Here is a 12935-nt window from a genome sequence, read left to right as displayed (position 1 = left end):
CCCGATACTTGCCTGGGGAGAGAAGTCTCATGTGATCACCAGCCCCATGGGGCTGGTTCTCGTAGGGCTGCCCCAGCCTGGGCCCTGCTGCTCCCGGGGAAAGAGATACCGGCTTGGCCGTGCGTGCAGGAGCCGGTTCCTCAAAATGCAGCTCCTTTTGCCGCTCCCGGTCTACCTCAAGGTTGAATCGAATGGGTTTCTTGGCTCTCAGAGCCTGCTTTCTTCCCTACCCATCTCGTGTTCTTCTGAAATGGCTGATAAACTCGGATGAGCCTCATTTTGAACCATGCAGCCAACATGGGTAGCAGGTGCCCATCGCAGGTGCCTCATTCCAGGTGCTGCCTCATTTGGGATAGATTGATGCCCGGTGATAGTTCAGGGCATGGTTGACGGACCGCAAGCAGAGGGTGACCATCGGTGGGGAATCATCAGGATGGTGGCCGGTGATGAGCAGAGTCCCCCAGGACTCAGTTCTGGAACTGATTCTGTTCCACGTTTTTATCAATAACCTGGAGGAGGGGATAATCAGTCTGCTGACTAAATTCGTGGATGATACCAAAGTGGGGGCGGTGGCCACGACTGGGGAGCAGGTGACCCAGATCCAGAAGGCCAGACTAGATGGCCTGCGAGGACCCTTCTGACTCGCTTTTTTCCTATGCTTCTCTGTTTCCTTACCATGTCTGCCAACAGCATTCCAAGGACAGAATGCTACCTCTGGCAGGTGTTTTGTGATCTAAATACTTTATTTAATCTAAGGTATACAGTTAGCCGATGTCCCCCAAGGCGGTGCACCGCCTGGTCTGCTTAGGACACTCCTCCCCACCCAGGTGGGCATGAGCATGTACAGGGAGGGGCTCTCCCCGTCGCTCTTGCCGCTGCCACAGCCACCTCCCCCAAAGGGGTGCTCGCAACCATCCTGCTTTTGGGAATCTCAAAAGATCCGGCCATGGATGGTCCCCAGAACAGGCTGGTTTGCTGCATCCCATGCAGGCTCAGGGCTACATCGAGGCTGACTCTAACGGTGTTGCTTAGCTTTGCGACACTACACTCTTCCTTACAATTAGGAACTCTTCTGATGATAGCCAATTAACTTTAATGACTGTTTGAGTTTTGTTTTGGACTGTGCAGTCAACACATTTTATTGTATTTATTTATTAGGTTTATATCTTGCTTTTCCTTACAACAAACTCAAAGTGGCGTACATCATTCTCCTCCTGCTGCTCTTAACTTATTGCCCCAACGACAATCTGGTGATGTAGGCTGGGCTGAGAGGCTCTGACTGCCCAAAGTCACCCTGTTGGCTCCATGGCTGAGTGGGGACTCGAACCCGGATCGCCTGAGTCTCCCGCTCTTAACCACTACACCACCCTGGCTGCCAAGCCTGCAGCACTTGGTATTCCCTGGAGGTCTCCCATCCAAGTACTAACCAGTCCGGACCCTGCTTAACTTCCAGGATCAGATGGGATCAGGTGCTTTCAGGGCAGCGTGTCTGTAGACACGGAGAACAAGTGCCCCTTGCAGGTGCCTCATACCAGGTGTTGGTCCTTCCCTGTGTGCCAAGGACATGCCAAGGACAACCTGGATGGAGTGCTGCCTTTGCCAGGTGCCTTGCTATCCCAGTACTTAAAGCAAGATATGCAGTTTAACCCTTCCAAGGATCCAGGCGCAGTCAGCACGAGCAGAGCCGCACCACCGGGCTCCTCATTATACAGCCGTCTTCCGGCAGTGTCTCACACGGCAGCCAGTAGCCAGGGACCAGCAGAGGCAGCCAAAGGCCTGCTTTACTCTGAAGGACCCTCGCAAGCCAGAAGCAAGCAGTTTTGCTGGGATGTGGCTTCTAAAAGTGCCCAGGCACCCAGTTTGAGAAAAATACCTCCGTGACACCTACCGAGGCAATCTTTGCGTGCACCCAAGTTGCTAACCTGCTGGCGACAATCAATTAAAGACATGCGAGTGTAAACCGAGTAACGATTTGGCAATTTACGGCTGGGGATTTATGATTGTGGCCAGCCTCTGTGTGCTGACAGGGCTCAGGGCTTGCTGAGAGTGAGAATAGCATCTGCCATCAGGGCCGGCCGGGATAAGGTTACACGGGCAGGCGCTGCTCTTGCACAATCCCGTCACCTGCTCAGATTAAGGCAGAAAGTGTCCTTGCCAGTCCCAGGGGCTGGCACAGCACAACCGGGGGGCACTCTGGGAGTGTTGTATTTCCCCTCTGACATGCCTGGGATGGTGGGGGGCCAGACAGGTGACTTTCCCTTTAACAGGGCCATTGTGCTGCGCTTTCCCAGCTGCAGCTGAGTCTCTCAACCAAGTGCTGTGCGTGCTTTTTTAACTTTTGAATTCGTGCTGGAATACCAGGGCTGCCCCAGTTCGCCCTCCAGACTCCAAGGAAGCTCTGGTCCTTTTCCCAGGCACTGATCCTGGGTGCTTCCCCCATCTGGGGCAGCTTGCCCCATTCTGAAAACTGCAGATGCTTCTCCCAAGGACTGCCTTGCTAGCAGTAGGAGCTTGCAGCTTCCCTGGGCTGGCATTTGTCCTGTTTTGCCCCCAACCCACCTGATCTGCCCCAGGAGCATCTCCTGCATCTTGGACCTTAGCCCAGTGAGTGCTGGAGAATGGAAAGCCGGCACAGTCTTCCGGGCCACCTTGCGCTTCCAAATAAAGGCATTGCCAAAGAGCGCGTTTTAGGATCGGCTCCCTCTCCTCTGGTGCATTCCCATGTCACTGCTTCAGATTATTGGTGTGATAATATCCATTATTTAAATAGCTGCCTCAGCAGACATGATATGAGAAAAACCATGCAAAAAACAGGTCTCTGCCCCAGGGAGCTTACACAGTTAGTTCTGAGCAGGAAAACGGCACGGCGGCAGGGGTGAGAAATCACAGGTCTGTTTTGGGCAGGTCAAGCTGGGTGCCCTCCAGAACTACATTTCCTTCCACCCCTCACTAGGCTGATGGGATTTGAAGTCCACCCACAACTGGGGGGGCACATGCCCCCCCCCCCCCGCAGTCTGTAGGTTGCCTTCCAGCTCAGGGACCCGAGGCTGCTAAATGCCAGTGTCTGGCATTTCAGAGGACTGTTGGCTATTTGGCAGCATAGTTTGTCTGAGGATCGTGCTGTCCCGTTTTGGTTAGAGAGAAACCAGAAGGGAGGGCAGCAGGAGGCAGTGTCCCCCACCACTGAGACACGTCCAGACTTTCTCCTTAAATTACAGAGGAAAGATGTCTCGATTTACACCCGTGCATCAGATCAACTGATAGCAAGTTTATGCAGAGCTGGGCCCTCATTTTGGTGGTGCATTGGTGGAGTCCAGGCACCAGGGAGCAAAGCAGGTGGAAATGCCTTCCGAGCTCTTTTGGCGGCATCCCATAGCGCCCTCGTCTGCTCTGTGGGGAACGAGTTGCTGGCCTAATGTCCTTGGTCTGATCCTGCAGGATCTTCCATGCTTTCCCATGATCCTTCCCTCCAGAGCGCATGCCCTTCCATTCTTGGTTCCAGCCCAAGAACCCCGATTAGGTAGCGCCCTCCCTCGGCCTTCCATGCGAGCCTACGTGGTGGAGGGCTGCTGGCCAGCCAAGGCTTCCTCGAGGAGCCCCTCTTCCTGACCGAGGCCACGTTCCCCCAGCATCCTGGTCAGCTGCTGCGCTTCTTCCTCAGTGTGGCCACCACCAGCTCAGACGCAGCCCTCGTCTGGCGCCTCCGCTCAGGGGCCTTGGCCAGGGCCCAACCCGGCCCACGCTGGCTTAGCCCCTCCAGCCCGTCCAGGCCCAAACACAGAGAGGCAGCTGAGATGGGTGCAACCCTGCCTTCCCCAACCTGCTGGTGTGCGGATGTGTCAGTGCAATTCCCATCCTCCCCAAATGGTGGCAGCCCCACACTCAAGGATGGCCCCGGCTCGGGGCTTCCTTGCACGATGCACCCCTGCACCAACTGAGTGGCTTCCGGGACATCGGGGTCCAGCGGTGAGATTCCACAGGGCGATGCGTGCTGCGTGTGACACTTCTGGCCAGCTGATGGCGACGTGGAAACGAAGAGCGACGGCACTGAGTTCCTTCCCGGTCAACAGAGCGCTCCGGGCATCAGCAGAGGGTGCACCATGCCCTGGTGGATCCTGCCTTCCTTTGCATCCCAGGAGGAGTCGGTGGCCCGGTGCAATCAGCCACGTTCACTGTACTTGCAGCCCCTGCTGGACTCAGCTGTCCCACCAAGCAGCCAGCTGCGGTCAGAGTCTCCTTACTGATGGCGGGAATGAATTACCAGGGCCTGCAGGGAAGGGTGCATCGCCTTGAACCCCGGTGTTTTTATGGGTGAGGTCACCCAGGCCCCCCGCAGGTACTCACGCCGGCATGCTACCGGGTAGTGGTCTCCCCCGCCAACTACAAGCTTTTCGAACATACACAGAGTGTTTTATAGATCCTGAGTCACATGGGCCCAGTGGCTGACGAAATGAGGGGAACACAGTCAGAAGGCGAGAGGGCTGCAGAGGGGGCTCCGTGCAATGGCATTTGGTTGCAGGAGATGAACATCACCGCCGACGAGGCACGGGGATTCCTGTGGGTCTTGGCATGCAAATGAGGGTGATTGACAGCCTGAGAAATGCTGTTGCCAGAGCAGAAGGGCAGGATTGCACCTTCTCCCCCCCCCCCATGCCTCCGCCACGCCTGAGAGTGGCAAGAAAGCTCAGGGGGCACACGGCAAGCCAGATGGGCCACCGCTCTCTCCTCCAGCCCCTTGCTGGCACCCCCCAGCCCCCGCCGCCGGGGGTGGCCGCGTCACTCTGCCCCAGGGTCGGGCCGGCCCTGGCAGGGGTGCTGCGGACGTCTGCATCCTCCTCCGTCGTCCTGAAGACGGACGGCACCTCCTTCCGGCATGATAAGAAGCCGCACGCACCCAGCTGGCGGCTCTCCATCCAACAGGGCACACACCCGCTTGGCGTCAAGCGATGCCTGTGAGGCTAATTCTCCCTGCAGGTGTGCAGGCACATGCAAAGCCCGGCGCACACGCGTCGCAGGGACCCTGGCCTGCACCCCTCTGCTAGCAGCAGTGTGGAAGGAGTGAGCTGCAGAAGGGCCTCTGTGGGGGGGAGGCTCCCCCCCCCGATCCCGATCCATGCGCAGAAGGTCCTTCCCTTGCTCCAATCCATCCATACAAGGAAACGGGTGGGGAGTGGGCAGCTTGGCCGGGGGGCCCGCAGGGGCTTGTTGTGGCACTGTCTGTGCACCGCTGCTCCAAACGACCCTCCAGCGTCCGTCGTGCACACGTTATATTCCACAGTCTTATGCTCACTTATTTTGCACTAAATCTCACCGAGTGAAATGGAGGCTTCCTCCTAAAATGCATGTTGCACTTCAGGGATTTCTGTTATTTTCCAGGGATTCATGGGAAGAGAAGACCAGTTCACGGAGGAGGATGAGGCTATCTGTGGCTACTAGTGCTCATGACTATGCGCTGCTTATGTACAGCAGTTGCTGGTGAGCACAACCAGGGGGGTGTGGTTGTCCTCACGCCCTGCTTGTGAGGTTCCTGTGGGCCCCCCATGGGTGGAGAAGGCTGGATGAGAGGACCCTGGCTCTGATCCCGCTCCACTCTTCCCATGTTCACATGCATGCAAAAGGCTGCAGCCTTTAAAGCCCCCTCTGACCACCACTCTCGTTTCCACTTGAGTCTCTTCTTTCGCCACAGTTTTGCCGCCTGCTTCTCTGATCAGGAAAGGGCATGGCCTGCCCTGCTCTTGGGCCTAAAACAGCAGCTTGGTGTGCAGAAATAGCCAGGCCCACGCAGAGAAAAAAGTAGGCCCCACGGCATCCAGATGCCCACACGACAAACTGCTACGAGCAGCAAAGAGCTTTTTGCTGGTCGGAAAGGGAGCAGCCCCCCGATGCGATGAGGGACCCCTTGGCGAGCGACTCCTGAGAGGTGTGCAGGCATCGCCTCCCGCTGCCGTCGCACCCGCCGCATCGGTTGCTGGCTCCTCGGACCGCGGCTCCCTGCTCCGGAGCGCTTCGCCCCAGTTCTTGGCAGTGGGCATGGTGCTTGGAACAGGACAGCCTTCTCCAGCCTGCAGCCCTACCGCTGCTTTGGACTACAGCTCCCAGCATCCCTCAGCCTTCGAACAGAGGGCTGCCATGCTGGCTGGGGAGGTGGAAGCTGAAGTCCCAAATGTCTGTAGGGCAGCTGGGGGTGGAGGGCTGCTGGATTTTCCCAACCGGTGATTTTGAAAGGGGTCTTCGTTGCCCGCCTCCACCATTAACCACCGCAGGTGACACACGCCTTGCCTTGGTTACCAGGGTCTGAGACTTGGGGCAGTTCTTGATGTCAGATCAACGCGCCACTTACCCAGAAGACGGGCGCTTCCGAAGAACAAGGGGTGAGGAGCTGGCGGGCTCCCAGCTGGCCTGCGTGGTCCAGGGTCCGTGCGTGCGCAGACGCTCCTGGTCCTGATCGCCTCGGCAACTGATTTCTGTGGCTGGGACACAGGATGTGGCGCTGCCTGGCCACAGGGGAGCACAGCATGAGGGATGCGCTCGCCCAGGGATTGCGCGGCAGGCGGGGTTGTCAACAGCATGGGGTGTGTTCACTGCCCCCTCCCCGCATCAGGCAAAGCAGGACCGATCAAGTCCGGTTCCCTCCTGGCCCCTGGTAATTTCGCCCCCAACCCCATGAAGCGCTTCCTCCACGTCTCCTGCCCGCATCCAGCCGGTGCTGTTTGCATTCCATGCTTCATTTGCTTCTGCCCTTCAGGTTGTGCCAGGAAACAGCTAAATCCTGCCACCTCCATCAACACACACACACACGGACACGGACACGGACGCACAAACACTTTTCCTGGAGAAGCTCCACCAAAGCAAGCTTGGATCTGGGCAGTGGTCCATTGCCAGAGGGCTGAATGACATGATCCCCCCCATGGTGTGTAACTTCCCCAGATGTTTCTTTTTTGGGGGGGACGGGGGGGGCGGATCAAACAAAAAGGCAGCCTGTGTATTCTTGCAATCCGAGAAAATGCCTGCCCGGCCGGTGGATGGCTCAGCCCCTTCTCTGCTCACAGATCCTCCTCTCCACATCAGGCCTTCTTGTACCACTGGAGGAAATGGACCATTCCTTAAAAATTGTCCACACAAGGGGAAATCAGCTGGGTCGTGGTGCTGTGGGAATGTATCAGCAAAAGCCATTTACTTTTTCAAATCAATATACAGACTGAAACTTAATTATCTGTCAAAATTTTCATTTCCAATCAAAGAGGGGAGACTGCATCCTTGTGAGAAAATGTTAAAATGCATTTATGAAAAATATCAAGAATGTATTCTGGGTATTCTAGGAATAGATTTAGACCCAGGGTGGGATAGTGATTAGAACACGGGATGAGGTCTCAGGAGAGCTTGGTTCTAGTCCCCACTTAGTGATGGAGCCAACTGGGTGGCTTGAGCCAGTCATGGACTCTCAGCTTAACCTACCTCGCAGGGTTGTTGTCAGGGAGATAAAATGGGGAGGAAGAGAACTTATAAGCCACCTTGGGCTCTCTGGAGGAAAATGGGAGACATATAAATGTAATAAATGCCTTGCAAAAGGTGTGTAATCTCGGTAAAACCGCACATGCAAAAATGCATATTGCAGAAGAAACGTGAACTGCTATGAAACACGCATACCAATTTTCACACAACTCTTAAAAGAAGACATTTTCCAAGTTCAGCACGAATCAAACAAATAAGATTTCTCAGAGAAATTGCAGTGAACAAATTTGCCCATCTTTTGGCCCTTTTTCCTATGCCAAAAGGAAAAGGCATCAAAAAGGACCACACAGGGAAAGGCTGGAAGAATGTAAGGAAACATAACAAAAGGCTTTCTGGATCAGAGTGAAGGTCCACCACCAACCATCCTGTTCCACACAGCACCCAACCAAAGCCTCCTGAAAGCCACAAACAGTAACAGGTTTTCACAGAAAGATTATCCCTCACTATGGAGGTTCCATTTAGCTAACACGGCTAACAGCAGTTGGGGCTCCTATTCTCAATGCACTTCCTTAATGCAGCCCAAAGGGGCTATAAATTTGAAATTCTCTCACCTGTGTCTTTTCCTTCCAATTTAAGGGACAATATCTGGTGTCGGAGTTGGCAGTAGAAAAGTGAGACCTTCAAATTTAGTGGGATTTCTTTCCAAACCGGTTTAAAAATGGTGCATTATTGCAGCCTGAACCCCACATGTTGACTCAGCACAGAGGGTCACTCCTGCAGATGTATAAGGAAAATTTTGGCCTCAATCGATAATTAAGAAAACTTTTGCAGCAAAGGTTGAGAATTCTGAGTTTGCAGTGTGTCACAATTCTTCACTGCATGTTGCATCTCTTTAGCTGTTTTGCATTTTTTTGTTTTAAAACTTTTGCAGTTTCAGTAAGATGTTTGCCATCTTGCTGCATTTTATGGTATTGTTTTTATGCCCTGTTTTAATTGCCCAGGGAGCTTCAGTTATTGGGTGCACAGAAATGAAATAAATGCTGATAATGAAGAAAGCAAACTCTTTCTCAAATTACTTTTGAACCACTAGGAGATTGTCTGAAAGAAATCACCCACCGACGAACTGATCCTAAAAAAGGTCTTGGACTGTGCGGAAATGGATAGACTGACTTTGTCATTCAAGGAGAAAGAAGATACTGACTTCTATCAAACTTGGGACTCTCTTTATTATTGGATAGAGAAATGGGACTTCATATAGATTATGTTTCTATCTTATCATAAATGGAAAAAAAAATGTGGAGGCTGACCCAGCAGGCTCGATGTTTCTGATGATTGATGTTTTTAGTTTTTCTTTGTTTTTAGGACTAAAATTTTGAATAAAACTTATTATAAAGAGAGCGAGAGAGAGAGAGAGAGAGAGAGCGCGCTAACTCAAGAAAGGGAAGTGGCTATATATTCCATATACTCTATTTAGAGGAGTTAGGAGGAAGTTCAGATTTAACACTTCTGAAAATGCGTTATGCAAATTTGTCACAATTTGGATTTAGGAAATTGAACATATAAATTGTCACCCCTCAAAGATCTCAGAATGATTCTTATAGAGGAGTGGAAATTAATGTCTTTGTTTGTTTCTTATTGGCTTATTACTTCAGATCTGTGTTTAGGAGTAAAGAAATGAAGATGCAACATTTAAAAGTTTTAAAAAATGAGATTGTCTGAAAGAAACAAGGCATATTCTGGAAGTCAAGACCTTTGCAAAAGGATATCTGAAGGAAGGTCTCTTTCCATATAGGCCTACCCATATGCTAAGATCACCTCTGGAAGTCCTTCTCCAAGAGCCCCTTCTAAAATTTTGATGAATTTTTTGCATTTTATACGGGATTTTAGTGATTGTAAGCTGCCCTGAGGCTCATGCGATGGGGCGGCATATAAGTTGTCTAAATAAGTAAATAAGTAAATAAATGATGTGAGGAGAGTGGCGGCAAGGGGGAAGGCCTTCTCAGCTGTGGCACCCCCTTTTTGGAACCAGCTCCCCAAAGACTATTTTGTTTTTTCAGCACCGGGCAAAACTCTTTTTATTTCCCCAATATTTTAATAATTAGATTTTAGATCTGTGTTATATTTTATATGGTTTTTATTCTGGTTTGCTGTTGCCTCGAGGTTTATCTGTTATGTGTTTAATTTGTATTTCATATAGACATGGATTTTGTGTTGGGCCAATAGGGTCTATTGTCGTTATTGGAAATGTTTTAGCTGTGGGTGTTCTGTAAATTTTTAATTCAGTGTGAACTGTTTGGGAGAGCTGCTGGCTCATGAAGGACATATAAATCTTTTAAACAAACAAAGTAGGAACAACAGTGTTTCTCCTAAAAAGGGACACGTGCAAAGAAGTCGAGATGGAAATGCAGCTGAATGGTTTTGCTGCCCCTGTGTGAGTTGAGGGACGTTGTTCTTACTCAGTGCTTTTTTTGTAAAATAAAAAAGGTGCTGGAACTCACGTCTTGGGGTCACACTTTTACACAATGGTCGCCGCTGGCAGTAAGCACTCGGCGTGCGACCACACGACCGATCCCAAGCCGAGCAGCGTCCTCACAATCCGCGCCGACACACAAGCAGCCCGCAGGCGCTATGTTAATGATTTTTACCGCTGATCTGCTATGCCCAACAGGGCGATTCACAATCACTGGGAAAAATCCGTCAAAAAATGGTGCCGGAATGCTGTTCTGGTGCGTTCTGTGACAAAAAAAGCCCTGTTCTTACTGTATCAATATGGCAGGTTAATGCAACTTGAAGAATTGTTTGTGAAGATTTTTCAGAGCTTGGACTCATGGATAGCTCATCCATTCGTCACAGATGCCAGCAAAAGTGTCAAAAGTATTGAAGGTCAAAGAAGAAGGAGAGGAGAGCTGTGCTGGAGGAATCTTGAATGCAGTAATGCTCTGCAGAAAGGTTCTCCATGGGACCTCCTTCACAGTTAAAATTACAGCCAGCCATGCAACCTTAGGCTCCGAGGTAAAGGATTGTTTTCAGGTCGTCTGACCAAGGCAGAAGGATGCGCTTGCAAAACACGGCACACCGGAGAAGCTCCACAAGGCTCAGGATCCTCTGCTTAACTGCTTCAAGGATCACAACCTGCAGGTGGCAACCCCATAAAATTCAGAGCTCGTGTACCAACTAAGTGCTGTCTGCCCAAGCCATGAACCACAAAGCTCCTGGTTTTGTTCAAATGTTGCTTAGGAAAAATCACTCCTGTAGCTGTTATGAATGGCCCAAGAGTCAAATTTAGCTTACTTGCAAGAAAATTGACTGTTTTGGTAATCTGCAAGAACTACAGGTGCTTTTGCTTCCTAACTTTAAAAAAAATTATAATTTTGGGTCACCCCATTTGTGTGTGTGTGTGTGGGGGGGGGGCGGTTAATACAATGGGCCCCTCTTGTCTAGCTCCTCAGCAACAAGTGAATATAGGCAGGTCACCTCTGGTGAAGGAGGGAGCACACAGGCAGCAGGAATTAAGAATTTCAGCATTAAAAAACAACAATGAATGGAAATAAAAATAATTTAGGAATAAAATAAAAGTCATGACCAACACAAGCCCAAATGATCTCAGCAGGCCCACTCCAAGCACAGCTTAGTCTGGGTTCAGCCCAGTGTTTTGCCATCTTTGGGTCTTGCTTCTGTGTCCAGTGAAACATTTTTGCCTCTGCTGAGTCTGCAGTTACACTCAAAGAGCAGTTGGCTTTGTGCACCATGACTCTTCTGGCGTATGATGCCACGCTGCTTTCCCCCTCTTTCACGAAGGCCCAGTGCCCACAGGTCTGATTTAGTGCCACAGCACAGGACTGGCAGCATGGAAATTCCCCTCGCTTGGCAGGCAGGCATTCCCAGGTTCCGCTTTTCGGACTTCCTGCTAGCAACCTCCCCTGCCCCAGCTGCTCATGTGCCCCTGCTGAAAGATCATGGCAGCACTGCCCTGGGTTTCCCCTGCAGGCAAATGGATCCCTTATCTCCAATCTTTGATGAAAGATGATCAGAACATCAGACAAGCCATTCTAGATCAGATGCAGGGTCCATCTAGTCCAGCATGCCATACAGGCGATGGCAAACCAGCTGCCCGCAGGATCCCCCCAGCAGGATGGGTGCGAGGCCTCTGTCTGCCCGAGCTCTTCGGTTTGTGAGCAGGCCAGCTCTGGTGAAGGACGTGGCACATGGCCAGCAAGGCTAGTAGCCACGGAGAGCCTCCTCCATCAACCTGTTCGATCCATTTTTAAAGCCATCCAGATTGGCAACCATGACCACTTCCCATGACAGTGAATTCCATAGTCTAACTATATGTTGTGTGAAGAAGCCCTTCCTTTTATTACCTGTCCTTACTCTCCCACCAATCCTTCGTGGGATGACCCTGGTTTGATAGTCATGGGAGGGGGAGAAAAATGTCTCCCTCCCTCCTCTTCCTCCACACCAGGCATTATTTTAGATGCCTCTATCACATCTCCCCTTCCCCTGAGCTCCCAGTGTTGTGGTGCTGCACCCACACTCGGGATGCTTGGAACACACTGTGCGGTTCTGATACCTGCATGTCAAGGGCAAAAGACCTAGAAAAGTTATACAAAATGGCAGGCAGAATAATCAGCACTCTGAGACCAACCATTTAGGGGGTTTTGCTTTAGAAAAGGGGTGAGGAAGCAGGATCAAAGTTTCTATAATCCTGTATGGGGTGGAGGAAGTGGAGAATGCTGGGTGAGACGGACCATGGTCTGATCCAAACGGCTCCTTCTTATGCTCTTAAGTGGAAAGAGGACCCCCCCCCCCATGCTAGGGTCATGTCAGAATGCAGTGACTCCATCACCTGTCATCCAATGAAGATGCATTGTGGGAGATTCAGGACAGACAAAAGGAAGAACTTCTTCATATGGTGCATGGCTGACCCATGGACTCCGCTGCATGAGATCGGATGGCCCCTGATTCGGATGGCTTTAAAAGGGGACTGGACACATTCCTGGAGGAGGAGGAGGCCATCAATGATTCTTATTGTGACATGCCGTCAAGTCATCTCTGATTTTTGGTGTCCCTACAAATGAGTGCCCCCCAAATGCCCTGTCCTTGACAACCCTGCTCAGCTCTTGCAAACTCAAGGCTGTGACAATCAATCCATCTCATAGCTGGTCTTCCCCCTTCATCTTCTCCTCCTCCTCCTCCTCCTCCAATGACTGTAAGCCCTGATTTGCTCGATGCAGCTTCCAGTATCAAAGGCAGCACGCTCAGTTGCTGGGGAACATGGCAGGGAGGCTGCTGGCCCACCCACGTCCCGCTTGGGAGCCCCCACGGTTGGCCACAATGTGCCAGAAGGCTGGACTGGATGGACCCTCGGTCTGATCCTGTAGGGCAGTGCTAACGGCAGCCTCCAAGGTACGCCTTGATCCTGTGCATGCACAAAATCCCATCCATCTGAGACGAGATCCATATTAGAAGCGGCCTCTGAGCTC

General features: G+C 51.7%; 1 protein-coding gene and 1 pseudogene across 1 annotated transcript in view; one reads left to right on the top strand and one right to left on the bottom strand.

The window, feature by feature from the left end:
- Positions 1-3325, top strand: part of SLC38A6 (solute carrier family 38 member 6) — an 80468-nt gene extending 77143 nt beyond the window's left edge. Inside the window, exon 17 of the transcript XR_006415329.1 lies at positions 3313-3325. The gene's annotated coding sequence lies outside the window, so the exon portion shown is untranslated. The remainder of the gene's footprint in view (positions 1-3312) is intronic.
- LOC123026974 lies at positions 1379-1497 on the bottom strand (annotated as a pseudogene).
- Positions 3326-12935: the final 9610 nt, after the last annotated feature.

The sequence above is a fragment of the Varanus komodoensis genome, unplaced genomic scaffold, assembly GCF_004798865.1.
Source record: "Varanus komodoensis strain SLA01 unplaced genomic scaffold, ASM479886v1 scaffold3, whole genome shotgun sequence".
NCBI classification, from domain to species: Eukaryota; Metazoa; Chordata; class Lepidosauria; order Squamata; family Varanidae; genus Varanus; species Varanus komodoensis.
Note: the sequence above shows the minus strand (reverse complement) of the source record. Positions and strands in the feature narration are given on the sequence as shown.